Source organism: Triticum urartu, chromosome 5A, assembly GCF_056163025.1.
Source record: "Triticum urartu cultivar PI428250 chromosome 5A, HENAU_Tu73, whole genome shotgun sequence".
Classification (NCBI taxonomy): domain Eukaryota; kingdom Viridiplantae; phylum Streptophyta; class Magnoliopsida; order Poales; family Poaceae; genus Triticum; species Triticum urartu.
In genome coordinates this window covers 173631304-173647472 of record NC_141877.1, presented here as the reverse complement: position 1 = coordinate 173647472, position 16169 = coordinate 173631304, and the positions used below count along the sequence as shown (strand labels likewise).

Sequence of the window (16169 nt, the reverse complement as noted above, 5' to 3'; positions counted from 1 at the left end):
TATACATCTCATGTGATATTAATCTTGTCAATAGTCAAAGGTTGTCTTGAAAAACACATTAAGCCCTATATAGATGGAAGGAGGGAGTAGGTCCCATGCAAAAATGAGAATAAAATTCAAACAACTAGGCATCGTGGCTCGGTCGAGAACATTGAGAAACTTGGTTTTAAAATCATGAAACTTGGCATGGTGTCATGCCATGGTAAAAAAAATTGGCCGAATAGGAACAAATTTTGGTATAAGCTTCTTGCAAATCGGAGCTTCTCTCAAGAAGGCTCGTGGTTCTGGGAGGGAACATGTCACCTTCATGTGCATAATTCAAATTTGAAATACAAGCACATGTTCCAGTGCACCAAAGTTGGTTGAAAAATCACATGTCTGTCCTCGGGTAAAATTTCTAGGTTCCATGCAAGAAATGGGAATGAAATTCAAAATTCTGGGCGTCGTGGCTGGGTTGGAAACATTGAGAAACTTAGTTTTTTAGTTCCTGTAAATCCAAAACACGCATGAAAATAATGAAACTTGGCTTGGTGTCATGACATGGCACCAACATGCTGTGGTAAATTTGCAGTCTGATTTGCGAAGGCGCACACATTAACAATCAACAAAGTCATTTTGGAACAAGTGCTGTCATGTTACAATCGGAAACACAAGTATTATTGAAACTGTGGGCGTTCTACTTACTAGTACCATTTACGTGCTGCCACGCGTCCCCATTTTTTATTAGCTAGGAGGCGCCGTGCAGGGTAGCTATTTGAGTACGAGAGGCGTGCGATCAGACCCATGCGCGTGCTTATCGGGAGGAGAGCCCTTTGACCTCCATCTGCCATCCACCTCTCTCCCAAGGTCTCCATTAATGGCGCCCGAGCCTCTGTTTAATGGCGTGGCTATGTCTCACTCGACTGAGATTTAAGAGAGAAAAAAGAAAATCTGAAAGCATGGATCTTGATGTAAGATCCGACGGACCTATATAGCATCTACTACGACTTATAGCAAGACTGATGAATATATAAGGACGATTAATTTTTTTTATCAAAGAAGGGCTTTCCCCTTCCGATTTTCATTACTGAAAACCACCACAATTCACAAGAAGTTCAGCACAACTCCAGCCTAACACGAAGGACTAAAAGCTACCAGATTGAAATTGCAACATCCCAAGAGGCCAACAAAGGCCAAACATCCGCGCTAGAACCCAACATTTCACAACCGACGACACAATCCACATCCTAAACCGATTATTACATCAAAAGAAACTAGGAAACTAGTCTCCGCGGCGAGCGGTGATGAGCTCTTTCGTGTCCTCAAGACGCTGCTTGAGAACATCCATGGATTCCTCCACCAGCCTTTGGCGCTCGTTGCAGAGCATGTCATTCTCGTCCATAAGTTTCTTCAACAAGGCACTAGTCTCCTCCTGCAGGTCTGCACTTCGGACGATCTTTTCCCTCAGCAGGTCGCGCTTGGCCCGGAGCCTCTCATTGCCCTCCCTTAGTTGCTGGATGACGCCGGTAGCCTGTTCAAACGAGGCAATCATGTCGTCCTGCAACCTCGCCGAGCCGGAGATCTGATCCATCTGGCAATGGACAATCGCATGCATGCGCCTGTAACAGTCATCGCCTGCCCGCAAGAAATTTTCCCAGGCCGCTGCGGCATGGCGGGACATCACTTCTGCATTCGTGGCATGACGGGACATCTCTGCTGCTTCCGCGGCGCGGCCGGACCAGTCTGCTACATCGACGGTGCGGCGGGACCTCTGTGCTGCTTCAGCGGCGCGGCGGGACCTCTGTGCTACTACTTTCCCGCGGTAGGACATGTCAACAGCTCTCGCAGCGAGGCGGGACATCTCTCGTGCTTCCGCTTCCATGCTCGCCTCTCCCTGGTGGCAATCTCTCGACCCAGAACTCACGCTGGCCATGGCAGACGCAAGGGAAGGATGCGGAATGACTTGTTTGTTTTTGTGGATGGGGAGTTGAGGAGGAATGTGCAGTCATCTTGGCATACTAGTATTTATAACCGAGTACTAATACGCTCCTAAGTGGGAAACCATTTAGGAGGTTATCGGTGTGAACAGGTTTGCAATTCAATATAGCGTGGAGTAATTTGGAATGTGACGAGACGCAAGCCAAAATTTATTGACGGTTGTAGTTTCGAAGTGCGGCACTATTCCCGAATGGAGTACTTCTTTTTCTACTCCCTCCTTTCCGGTTTTATAGGGGTTATCTCAAAATTTTAGTTTTTCCATTTTATAAGGCTCAATTTGGTTGTCCCCAACACATGTTCAGATTCCAAGGTGCATTAAATCATTGCGTGCAAGTATTAAGAGAAAATTGACCAATGCATGTACTTTATGCATGCATGCATTGCAATTAATGCATTAAACCTATCTCTCGGGACTTCTCGCACGCACCATCATGCCACCCACAAAAACTTGTACTCTGAGTTTAGTAGTACGTTATACAAGAAGAGAAGAGGTGCACGCACGCACTCGTCCTCTCACACATGCGTCTGTTTTTTTTTCTCAAAAAGGAGGATGATGACCCCCGGCCTCTGCATCTAGGAGTCACACACGCAAATTATTGAAATATATCGAGTGCAGTGCTTTGATGTGTCGCGTCAACTCGTACATCAACGAGAAGTTTGATTATCCTCTCCCTCGCGGACTTAACTGCACCTGCCTTTGGCTGTATGATAGGTTGGCCACACACCTGTAGGGCCCACTTGTCATACACGCAAAGGCAGGAGCGTCCCTCCCTCTCCCATGAGCGTGGTGGCTGGAAAGACTAGGAGAAGCTTTCGCTACACACTCTCCCTCCCGCACGTGGTGGACATGCAGCAGTTCAATCAGTGTCATATGGCTAGAAGCGTACTGTAGTACTCCTCCAGTGCAATAGTATTCCATCATTGTTCGACTTCCCGAAGAGGCGAAGAGCCAAGCGTAGCCTGGACGCTCGTGTGGCAGTTTCATGTGAATAGTAGTCTAGGATAGCGTGTATCGTGCCTGTAAGCTTAAAATCGTTGGCGTCGGCACCATGCTATGTGGCCGTCTCGAAATTTTTAAAAAAAATTAAAATAGTCTTCTGGCCCTACCCGAAAACTGCCGGGTGTACTGCCCGGGAAAAGCCCCGCCCTCAACTTTTAACTAGGCAAAAATAGTTCGAGCTTGTTCGTTCTATAGAAATACAGTACTTATTGTATGTTTATTCACCTGTGGGGTTGTTCAATGAATGGAGGGGCGGGGAGCACAAGTGAACAATACTGTAGTACTACTAGTAGTAAGTAGGAGTCGTACAGTAGTCACCGTAAATAGAGAGTTTCTTTTCTTTAATGCCACGTACACAAATTGAAACGCTTGTTGTGGAGAGAAAAAAGATAATCACTCCACTATATATGGACGCAGGGGCCTGAGCGCTTGCTTTACTAGGGTTGCTCTCTTCATTCTCTCATCCTCTCTAGATATAAACAAGACAGCAGTAGCGACATTTTCTCTCTGCTCACCGCTGGTCACAGATCCGGCCGGATCCCTTCGGCCGGTGTGTGTAGAGGACTAAAAGGTGCATCATTCACGCGGTCATCACCGCCGAGGGAGGAAACCCACAGCTGACGGAGGGGCCCGATCCTCAGCCTGTGCCGTTCTCTCCGACACATGGCTGGCTCGGGAGGTCCTCCGACCCTTCTTCCTCCCTGCTGTCTTGTCCGCAGATCCGACCTGTCGCCGCCGACATCCCGGCGACCCTCAGGTATAAGCTCTTCGAAAGCGGTCTTGCTCTACTGCCCCAGCTCCCCACGTGTCTGCATGTGCATCTTTTTCTACTCCCATCAGCTCTTCCAAAGCCACCTAAATTTTTAGTATTATTAGAAGTAAAGCCACTTCATGCATTCAAATCTAGGGCTTTGTTCAAACAACGAAGAAAGGGGGGAAAGTTGTAGCATGAATCTAGGACTTGATTCAAAGAGGAAATAATATGGTGAAAGTAGTAGAGACCGGATACCCAACCGGTCTCTTGGTTGAAAAGGGAAATAATGGGAAAACACAGTACAAACTGGATAAGGAACAGATCTATTATTGGTTGAAAAAAGGATAGAAAGTGGCGGCTGGTGGACAAGTCAATAGAGTATGTCCAGGACTAGATTTGCTGCCATCACATAGTAAAAGGTCTCCAGGATTAGATTTGCTGCCCTCACATAGTAAAAGGTCCCATGATTAGATTTGCTTCCCTCACATAGTAAAAGGTCTCCAGGATTAGATTTGCTGCCCTCAGATAGTAAAAGGTCTCCAGGATTAGATTTGCTGCCCTCACTTAGTACAATGGCACTCCTGCTGTTTTCCCCAGTATGATAAGTAAGTTGCTCCTTCACACTGCTGATTGTCCTGGTGTCCCACGGTCCCATGCCCTTAAACCAACTCTTTAGCTGCTATTGATTTACTGTGTCTGGTAAACAAGCAATGCCACCATTAAAGTAATCCCATATTTGAGGAATCTCATTGTTGATCGTAATGCTTCTGGTAACATGAAGCATTGCTAACGTTTTAAAATTTCTACTGTCCTTGCGTGATTGTCATGAACATAATTAAGATGCTTCTTTTCATTTTGTATATGTTTCATATATTCTTATTGACCAGCAACTGTTTACTTTCTATCTTTTTGTGCAGATAGGGATATCCATTTCACCTTGTTGCTATTGTGACCTTTTGGTGAACTGCACAAAACACTTTTTTTGGAATGAGTGTCTTCTGCAGTTCAACTAAAATGTCATGTGGGCAACATCTCTCAATTTTGGTGGAACTGCACAAAATGGTGATTGGAGTTTCCAAAATCTCCGTCAAGTTCTGCTGGTAATCTCGTGCAACATTTTATTAGCCTTTGCAAGATGGAGCCGTCACTGTCACCACAATGGCACTTTATTTTAGTGGAACTGCACAAAAGGATAAGAAAATTATAGTTGCACCTTACATGAGCCGGACAACCAACCTTAATGTTCCTCAATTTTAGTGCAACTACTAAAGAAGAACCTGCCAGCTCACAAGAGCAAGTACTTCTTGCTACCTGAATGATGCAATCTTTGCTTCATTTCAGGTGAACTGCAGAAAAAGGCGCATGAATTGAATCATGGAACTCCAGGCAGACCTCATCCAAGTAGATCTGGAGGTTGAGTTCAAGGAGGCCTCTATTAAAGCGAAATCATGCTCTCCTGTCTCCTTGTTTGTGTTGTGCAAACAGGAATACTCAACTACATATGTTGTGACGATCAAGAGCATTCGCCAAGTTCTTCGATTGTATGACATGGCTAGCCAAGATGGATTTAATCCCGATATTCACTTTATCAAAAGGCTCTAATGGGTTGGTTCTGAATCTTGCAAGCTGGGAATCAGTGAGATGTGTAAGCATCTTTGTTGTACTTATTATTTGGATCTTATTTGTTGGTTCTGAATCTTGCAAGCTAGGAATCAATGAGATGTGTAGGCATCTTTGTTGTACTTATTATTTGGATCTTATTTGTTGGTTCTGAATCTTGCAAGCTGGGAAACACGGCATGATGATGCAGAGGAAAACAACAATAACAAACAGTTCAAACTTGTTAGTATTATCTTTGTGAAAGTGCGACAAATGTGCTGATCGTGTGCGTCCTGAGAATAATAATTCTAATTGTTGTGCATGTTGATCCTATGGCACTGATAGAATGAGCGAATGCATTGCTTGTTTTAAGTACAAATTTCTATTAAAGCTAATTAAATTTAAGTAAAGTGACCACTAACTCCTATTATTACAGTACCAATACAGACCTGCTCGTGAACCGACATGTGGCCGAGGGTGCATCTTCTGCCGGGCATGCAGCGGATGAGGGAGGGGTAGTAACTGTTGTCGCCTGTACACACTCAGCTTACTGTTGAATCCAGTTCCCCAAGAGCTAAAAAACGAACTGCTGCCGCCGCCTACACACTCATTCACTCGAAGAGACTCCAATGGCGATCCGAGGGGTGAGCCTGCAGATATGGACTTCAGCAAGGAGTTCCCCTTTGAGTTCGCTGTTCAGTCCTATGGCTGCACCAAATTGAATGTGATGTACACCAACGATACGGACTCGGTGAAGCTCTGCCTCGCCTCAGTCCTATGGCTGCACCCGGTTCTGGAGCATTCGCCCGTTTCATCGGTAGCGCCGACTGCACCTTCGCTATGGTGGAGAGAAGGAAGAACGCGACGATTCAGCCATCTGGTGCAACAAGCTTGTCGACATCCAGAAGCAATACAAGATCATCAGCAACGGGCAGGAGATGGACTCCGTAGTTGACCTTGCTGAGACCATCATCGACCCCTGATATGCCAACATGAAAGAAGACGACCTGAACACGTGGGAGGTACCTCTGAATCTAGCCTACATAACCTACGTGGCCAAGGACGCATACACATGCTACGACATGTACAAGCAGATCTTGGACATGAGGGCATGTCTGCTTCCCGTAACCGACGAGTACACAGACAGCCGCAGCGTCATGATCAAGCATGCCAGGAAGGTCTAGATGTTGTACTTTATCTGTTTATAAGCACCTTTATCATCTGAGTGTTTCATGCATTAGCCTATGTGTCGTAATTATCTGTTTTGTCCAAAATATTTCTTTTAAGAACCCATTAACCTGATTGCTTTTTTTAGTGGCTATTTCCTTATGTATGTAAACTAGTTCACTTGTTCGTAAAAAAACTAGTTCACTCGGCTGTCGTGCTTTGAATCTCCTTCCTCCCAACATATTCCCCTCCTCAGGTGGACCCAGCAGGTATCTGAATTTTCTCCCACTTTCTTTTTCGGTGTAAACTGAGTTTTCTCCCAGTACTTTCCCCTAGAACCAACTCAACTGTCCCACGTCTAGCCTAAAAAATAATAATACCCCACGTACTATTAACTCATCAAATTAAAATGATATTTTATTTCGTAAGTTGAAAGTTCTTACAAAATAATAATAATAATTGTTTATATATAACTTGGCAAGTTAACTCCTAGTAATTGCAAAAAATTTACTGACGTGCAATCATGTGTTTATGTTTTTATAACATTTCTCCGTCTAGCCCAACATGATATTTTCACCCTGCCCAGCAAGTCTGCGGATTTCGAGAAAAATGCAAATGTGGTTTAAACGGGCTGCATAGATGCTACATCATTGTTTCACCTAGCCCACCAAATGGACTAAAAAACAAATGGACTGACAGCTGGGTCCACGACCACAGCCCAGTTTTTTTGTGATTTGCCAAGTAAGTCGCTTTGTCAGGCCTGTTGGGCTGCAAATCTTTCAAGACGAGTAGAGCTTTCATTCGGCTGGCCGAGAAAATGGCCCATCAGTAATGAGAAATGGGTTGTACATTTTTAAAACACATCAAACTGGCAATTAGTTTCAAATATCTTTTTTTTCATTTCGTGATTTTAAATTACATTAATTTTTATGCGTGGAGAATTTGTTGGATTTTATATTGATATACATTTATTATTAAAATCAGTTTGAATGTGAGTCGAAATTTCGGGATTAAAAATAGTTCGGACCGCACCGAAATATGCAAAATTTCGTATAATTTTTTAACCGTGGCCACAATATGGGCTATAATGCTAACAAAAATAATATGGGCTCCAAAAAAGACCTTAAGAATTAGCAAATGGGTTGTATGCTGTTTTCCACAGATTTGAGGCTTTCCTAAAAAAAGGTTGACGCACAAGCAGTGATTGTTGGATGTCCATCGAACGGCCGTCGTGCTTCTTCAATCTCTGCTCTTCCTGCTCCAGCCGCTTAAACAAGCGCCAGCGGGAGGACTGCCTGCTCCCTCCTCCCCGCGGTCGGCTGTGCTGCCGCGCAGGCCTCACCGCCCCATCGTACTCCCATTGCCGGCCTAGGCATCCCTCTACTCACCCACGCCTGTTGTTATTCTCCGGCGACGCCAGACGAACCAGTAAACCCTCATACAGTCGTACTCCCCTCCGCGTGGGAAACAACTTCCGAGTCTTCCCTGCCTCTGTGTCGTTCCCTTCCTAGGCCTCGCCGTCGTCCACCGCCCTGGTGCTCTCGGCGCGGCCTAGTCAACATGGTCAACGACCGACATGCATTTTAAGTGGACTGTACGTGGAGAGGCCAACAGCTGGGTCCACGGCCGCACGCAAGGAAATGCCTCCTTATTACGCGCAAAATAATGATTCCTCCACCTGACATCAGGGACCCACCAAAAGGGCCTCTGTATTTCGCGAAAAAAACATTACCGCCGCTGACAGCTCAGACCCACCAGCTATATCTTCGCATGCAAGGAAGTGCCTCCTTATTACGCACGCAAAAAGTGAATACTCCCCCTGTTAGCTGGGACCTAGTATAGTGGCAGGCTGACTTGTGGGCCTACTAAGTTGACGGGGACGGAGGGCTTTGTCAACTTAGTCAATATGCACGATCCTAGCTCCAGTGACCGTACGATGTCCATCCAACGGCCGTAGTGCTTCTTCAACCTCTAGTCTTCTTGCTCCAGCCGCCCAAACCAGTGCTGGTCGTGCCTCGTGCTCCTGCCTCCCGTGGCCGGCTACGATGCGGCGGAGGCCTCACCCCCTACTACTCCCACCGCTGGCCAGGCCATCCCTCTACTCACCCACACCCCCTGTTATTCTGCGGCGATGACAGCCTCACCCCGCAGCGAACCAGTGAACCCTCGTACTCCTCTACGCGTGGGCATCCACTGCCGCGTCTTCCCCGGCTCCGCGTAGTCCCCTTCCTAGGCCTCGCCGTCGTCCACCGCCCTGGTGCTCTCGGCGCGGCGTGGTCAACATGGTCAAGGAACGGCTTCCATCGGACGTGGACTGTACGTGGAGAGGCTGACAGCTGGGTCCACGGACGCAGCAAGGAAGTGCCTTCTTATTACGTGCAAAATAATTATTCCTCCACCTGACAGCGGGGACCCACCGGACGGGCCATCGTATTTCGCGAAAAAACGTTTGCCCCTGACTGCTGGGACCCACCAGCTACATCTTCGCACACAAGGAAGTGCACCCGGGCAAAAAAAAACGATTCGCCCCCCCTGACTGCTGGGACCCACCAGCTACATCTTCACAGGCAAGGAAGTGCCTGACAGTCGGGACCCACCTGGTCGAAGCGTACGTAGCGTTGTCATTCTGGTCGCGAACATGTATGTAAATATATACTGGTGGACGTAGAGGCGTGCACGTGTTGTAGTAGAGGCGCGTACGTGTCGTAGTAGAGGCGCGCACGTAGCATGTACACATACGTACAAATGGCCAGGGTGCAAGAAAGAAAATACGGCCACGTATGTGTAAATACGGGCGGGGTCTCGAACTCCTACTCGCGCATACGTACGACCAGGGCTCGTGTACATGGCTGGGTCGGAATGGAGAAACAGCGTCGTCATCGTGTTCATGGGGAGGCAACGGAATGCGTTGTGTTCATTGGGAGGCAACGGAATGCGTCGTGTTCATCGGGAGGCAACGGAATGCGTCATGTTCATCGGGAGGCAACGGAATGCGTGGGAGCCAACCGGCTGGGTCGGAACGGAATGCGTGGTCGTGTTCATCGGGAGGGCTTGGATGGAACAGGCGATGGAAACGAGGCCTGGCGTACCGCAGAACGGAGGAAACGGACCTCCTATGGTCGAAATGGGGGTCCTGTTGATCGGGAGGGGTGTGGCGTACCGCAAAATGGAGGAAACAGACCTCCTACGGTCAAAATGGGGGTCCTGTTGATCGGGAGGGGTGTGGTGCACCGCAAAACGGACGAAACGGACCTCCTACGGTCGAAACGGGGGTCCTGTTCATCGGGGGGTGTGGCGTACTGCAAAACGGGACTCCATGGGATATTGTTCATCTCCACCGTCGACCTCCTCCAGCCTCCACGGGCTACCGTCGACCTCCTCCAGCCTCCACGGGCTCCTGTTTATCCAGCCTCCACCGCGCTACTCCACCGGCTACTGTTCAACCACCCCTCCACGGGCACCCCTCCATCGTCTACTGTTCATCCAACCCTCCACACCACGGGGTCCTGTTCAACCACCCCTCCACAGGCACCCCTCCACCGTCTACTGTTCATCCAGCCCTCCACCACACCACGGGGTTCTGTTCATCCAGAGGCAATGCCACCGCTCACTGTTCATCCAAACCCCCCCCCCAACGCTCACTGTCCATCCAATCGACCGGCTTCAATTAGCAGCAGTAGCGAAGGAATCGCTCGATCGAGTTCAGTTAACAGCCATCGATTGATCGCTCGGGTTCAGTAACACGTAGCCTGCAGTGCAATCGCTCGGGTCCAGTTAGAGCCCAACGCCTCGCTCGGGTTCAGTTAGAGCCAACGCCTCGCACACACGAGCATACGTGTACGAGAGAAACGCGCATCGCTCGGCCCCGGACCTCCCACTGTAACCGGGAACTCCCCGAAATTTTCATCGCCCTCGCTTCTACCATGGTTTTTTCCGTCATGGATGACCCAAAGAATGTCATGTAGCTGCGTCTCCGGCTTGCCCAGGATGAAAAGCCCATTTTCTGTCATGATTTTTTGTCATAGAAGTAGGAGCCCACCACATCTATGATGATATCGGGTTTTGTCACAATTATCGTGATAGAAGTGTCATATGTATGATAGAAAAAAAATTCGTTCGGCCCAAAATGTCACGGATGTGTCTTTTTTGTAGTGGGAGAGGCTATGGTGTTGATGTAGAAGCCCTCCATGATCGATTCCCCCTCCAGCGGAGCGCCAGAAAAGGCCCCAAGATGGGATCTCATGGGTACAGAAGGTTGCGGTGGTGGAAATAGGGTTTCGTGGTGCTCCCCGATGGTTTCAGGGTATGAGTATATATAGGCGAAAGAAGTAGGTTGGTGGAGCTGAGAGGGGCCCACGAGGGTGGGGGGCTCACCCATCCCCTGGGGCGCGCCCTCCTGCCTCGTGACTTCCTCGCTGCTTCCTTGACGTCCACTCCAAGTTTCCTGGATTGCGTTTGTTCCAAAAACGATCCTCGCGAAGGTTTTATTCTGTTTGGATTCCGTTTCATATTCCTCTTCTGCGAAACACTGAAATAGGCAAAAAACAGCAATTTGCACTGGGCCTTCGGTTAATAGGTTAGTCCCAAAAATAGTATAAAAGTGCATAATAAAGCACATTAAACATCCAAAACAGATAATATAATAGCATGGAACAATCAAAAATTATTGATACCTTGGAGACGTGTCATAGAGAGACCACTAATGATGTAAACATAGTATAAGGGAATGGGGAATGGTGCGACATGTGTGTCAAAGAGAGACAAAGGCATGTGTAGTAGCGGGATAGCATGGGTATGGGCGGGGAGCAGACTATTTGGAAGATACATCGAGTGTGTGTGGGAGAGGGGTGTGAGAGTGAGAGAGAGAGAGGCGGCGACGGAGAGAGAGAGGAAGAGAGGGGGAGAGAGGGGTTGTTTGTGTCCATAAGTGGTGTATAGATAGGGAGACAATGTTGATGTTGTTCGAAACTAGCCTATGTACAGAGACGCAAGGGAAGGGAGTCATCGTGTGTGTGATAGGGACTTCATGAGAGATCTAGAATAGATGGTGTAGAGAACAACGAGCGATGTTGAGAATGATGATAAATTAAGGAGCTATGGAATGAGTCACGGCATGTATGTATACAGGGAAGGAGCTGGGGCGGGTCCGCATGTGGGAGAGATAGAAAGAGGAGAGTGGTGCACAAGGAGACAAAGAGTATTGTTTGAAGTGTTGTGGTGTGTGAGGTGAGTGTGCGAGAACCACAAAACTAGGGAGATAGACGTTTGGGGGCGATGTTTTGTGGGTATGGGAAAGATACACTCTACATAGTGAGTGTGCTTGGGAAAGAGAGATGCCAGGAGACCTAGAGAGTGGGGGAAGAGATGTGTGCATGCCCGAGAGACAAAGTGATAGAGACCTATATTGGGGTCCGGACTTTAGAAGAGAGGGGGGTATTAATGTGCTCGTGTGTTCGTGTCTGGGGGAGAGAATGACTTGTGTGTGGGGGGGTGGGGGTGGCTTCAGATAAAGAGTGATGTGTCTATATTTGAGGGACTTTAGCGTAATTGAGATATATATGGTCAATAGTGTGTGCACTCATGGTTGATCAATTTGTTTCACAGTTTGGACTATGAGATAATGATACTTTTGAACATGCATGATATACCTTGATGTGCCCGAATTACAAACCTAAGATTGGAATTTTGGAATTTGGCTCCATCATTAGCTTTTGTAATTCATTTAAACGGAGGTACATCTTTAAGCCGAGGTTTCGTGATTTCAAATCATATATCAAACCTAGAGATATACACATACGGGCATGTTCAAACTTTTTAATCATCCACTTTATTCATACGCATACACGTTTTTGCTTTTGTCATCATATTTAGGATAAACACATTTGGAATTTCATTTGAATTGGACCATATGATGGTATTTGCTTGTACTAGCTCAATGATCCATATTTGAATCGAATGGACAATCTAAGTTTCGAGTTGGAGACATTGATTTTGAAAACTTGCACTTTTTGCGTCCAAAACAAATAAATTCTCGGCCATGATATCATAGTCAGCCGTACCAGAGCAGAACACTTATAATTTCAGGCGCCAAAAGCCTTCAAACTTCCTGCTCACATCGATATATCTCGCGCCCAAAAGTTTAGCCCTGTGATATTCCTGTTTTACCCCTGCCACATGAACGGAAAAGGGTTGCTTTGGTAACTCCATTGTTTTCCCCTCATTGCCCCCAACATTCTTCCCCAAGCCCCTCCCCTTCCCCTCCCTGACCGCCCCCCAACCACGGCAAGCCGCCGAATCTAGTCCTCCACCGCAGTGGTGGACCTCACACCCCGCCGGATCTACCTTCCACACATTGGAACCTCCAACTGCCAACTCACCACTTCACCGGAGCCGCTTCAGCGACTAGCTTGCCCATCGCTCCAGATCTCCTTGACTGCCATCATGGTCCACCGCATCGGATGTGCTTAACCGGCGCCCTCGTCCACCACAGTGTAGGCCCTTCACTGACTCCACTACAAAAAAAATACACTTTCGTGATGATACGTGTTTGTCACAGTAGGTCGCTTTTTTTGTCATGCATGTACATCCATGACAAAATTATGACAGAATCAAGATAGTCATACCTGTGCTGTCGTAGAAGTGTTGCATGACATTACCAAAATTATCATCACGGAAGTGTCCACTTCCATGACGATAAATCACGCATCACAGAAGTGCTTTCGTCAAGGGTGACCGACATGTGGAATCCACCGTAACAGAACGTCGTTAAGCTATCGGGTCGGGTTTTGGATCCGATAACCCATTAACAGCCCCAACCAATGGGGATTTTCCACGTTTAAAATCATCATTGGCTGGAGGAAACACGTGTCGGCTCATCGTTGGGACAGATGTCAACCACTCATTGGACGGAAGGCGCCTATGATACGTCGACACGTGGCACGGCCCAACAGAGGCCCATTCTTGTGAAAAGGCCGGCCCGTTTGACTTGGTAAAAAGTTGGCGGGCCGGCCCATGGAAAGCCTGTTAACGGCCTGTTCGCATATAGCCCATTTACAGCCCGCTAACCCAAGGCCCGTTACGCCCTATCCGAATTAGGCCCACTAGCATCATCTGGGGCATCCAATATGATTCCAGCACGTTTTCACTTCTGGCCCATGTATGGCCCATGACGTCTTTTGGCCCATATGACGCCCTATGTAACTCTTGGCCTATTAACGGCCCGTGGTGAAACTGGCCCGTAATGAACAGTGTATCACTTTACACCCATTAACGGCCCGTGGTGAAACTGGCCCGTAATGAATAGTGTATCACTTTATACCCATTAACGGCCCGTTATTCCGTTGGGTCGTTTCCAGCCCATGTTATCTTTCGGCCTTCTCAGAGCCCATTTATTCTTGGGCTCATTTCCAGCATTCATTTACTTACGGCCCGTTACTGTCATTTTCTGCTTGTGGGCCAAATTCGGCCCGTGGTTCCAGTCGGCCCGTTTGTGGTCCGTTAATACGTTGGGCCGTTTTCATATCGTCATCAAATACAGCCTATTAACGATGGCCCGTTACGGTCGGCCCATGAACGGACAATTCCAACTCTAGCCTGTTTACGGCCATAATGCAGCCTGTTATTGGCCCATGTTTAGCCAATCGATCATACGGCCCGTATAAGTCCCATTGATGATACGGCCCGTAGAAGGCCCATTGTTTCTACGGCCCGTAGAAGGCCTACTGTTTCTACGGCCCGTAGAAGGCCCACTATTTCTATGGCCTGTAGGAGGCCCAGTGTCACTACAGTAAATATTAGCCCATGGTTATTGTGGCCTAGTTTTAAAAAATAGGTTATTACAGCCACTAGTTAACCGCGGAAAAAGAACTGCAATGACTACAAGCAAACAAATAAACAAGACAACAAGGAAATAAATAAGCAAGCAACTAACGCTAGGCTATCACGGCTATTACACATATTACATCCACTAGGCATCAAAGTTCGCCACCAATGCAAATATAGGGAACAAAGCAGCATATCATATACACTGGCCATCACAATTGGCCACAGTGCAAATAAACGCGGCAGCAAAACAAGAGCATAACTGAAACAACTTCAGAAGAGCTCAAGAAACGTTATCCTGGGTATCCACCATGCTGGCAATAAGCTTAGCAAGCTGATTAGCTTTGTCCTGTTTGGCGCTAAAATCCTCCAACGCTTGCTGTTGCACCAGAAAGTATGCATCTGAATGCTCCAGGGACTTACGCAGTCCTTCCGCTTCTTGTCGCAGCATAGCTGATCGATGTCTTTCAGCTTGTAGTTGAGACTCAAGAAACCGAACTGATTCAGACAGTGAGTTTGAATAGCTTGTATAAGCGGTAGTGGCCAGTAACTCCAACACTAAACCAAGACAGGATGTGTCACTATCCTGAACCTTATCTGCATTACTTCCTTTACCGTTGCTTAATAAGGCACTCTTCCCCAATATTCTGTCAGCATTCTAAAAGAAGAAACAAGCAGACACATAACAAGTTTAGCATGAACTAGTATATGAAACTCATTTCGGTGAACCAGTTCATTAGTAAGGTGGACAGGATTAAACTACCAAGTCTTCTATTGCCAAGTACTAGTACATAATAAAAGCATCAAACAAACATATATCTATGTCCTATGGTAGCAATGGAATCTTAAATTAGAACAGTTGTTCTTCAGGTTTAGGCACTTGTTCTACATGAACAGAGTATAGTAAGACGCAAGAATATAATACTTAAAAATAGAAAATGAGCTCATAGACCTTACCACATTCTTGGTTCGGGACCAGTACAGAACAAGGCGTTCCCAGTCATCGTCCAGTAAATGTGTCTCAGGAGAACGTAAGGGAATTTGATGAGTTTCTTTGCCGGTGAAGTACGTTTTCTTCAGGTAATTCCGATACTGCCACCAAGCATTCTTGAAGATAGCAGAGGTATTAGCACATATTACCTCATCCTGAGTTTCCAAATCGTCCTTCTCTATAGAGAAAAATGGGAAAATTTGTTGTATTATAACCATCATGGAGGTAGGATGTATGGGACCAAGCAAAGTAATTGACATGAATAACATTACTTACACATAACTCCTGGACAAACACCTGCAACTGGCATTTTTCTTCATCTTCAGTATAATATTTCCTAGATGGGAAGATACGCACATACGATTTAACAACATGAAATGTGATAGATGCTAAACTACGACTAGCTGGTTGTGCTTCCTCCACAGGAATAGGCATACTAACTGGTGGAGTTGGGGTTCGCCGTGATAGTACTGGCCCTATGGGCACTGGAGCTGCCTTACTAACTGCTCTTGTTTGGGAGCTCTGTGGTGGAGATGGTGTTGTGTCAACAGGAACTGGGTTACTATCGGCTGGGGTTAGGGTTAGATTGGGTGAAGCTGGTTCTCTGTCCATCGTAGTAGTGTTACAATCTGCGAGAGTTTGGGTTATGTGTGGTAGGGCTGGTTCTTGTGCATGTACAACCGGGGTGCTATCTCCACCAAGAGGTAGCACTGTTTTATTTGAAGACCGTGTTTTTAGTTCGCTAGATACTGGCATCACCCGCTCCAATTCAAATGGCTGATAAACAGGAAACATAGTTGAATGTACAGACATTGTATGAGAGACAGATGCAACAGATAGTGTGGAAAAAAGAGGGCAGG

The 16169-nt window shown here is 47.0% G+C and overlaps 1 protein-coding gene across 1 annotated transcript in view; it reads left to right on the top strand.

Annotated features, from left to right (window-relative positions):
- The window catches only part of LOC125508228 (uncharacterized), a 113344-nt gene that overhangs the window by 69876 nt on the left and 27299 nt on the right, over window positions 1-16169 (top strand). The gene's annotated exons all lie outside the window — the stretch shown is intronic.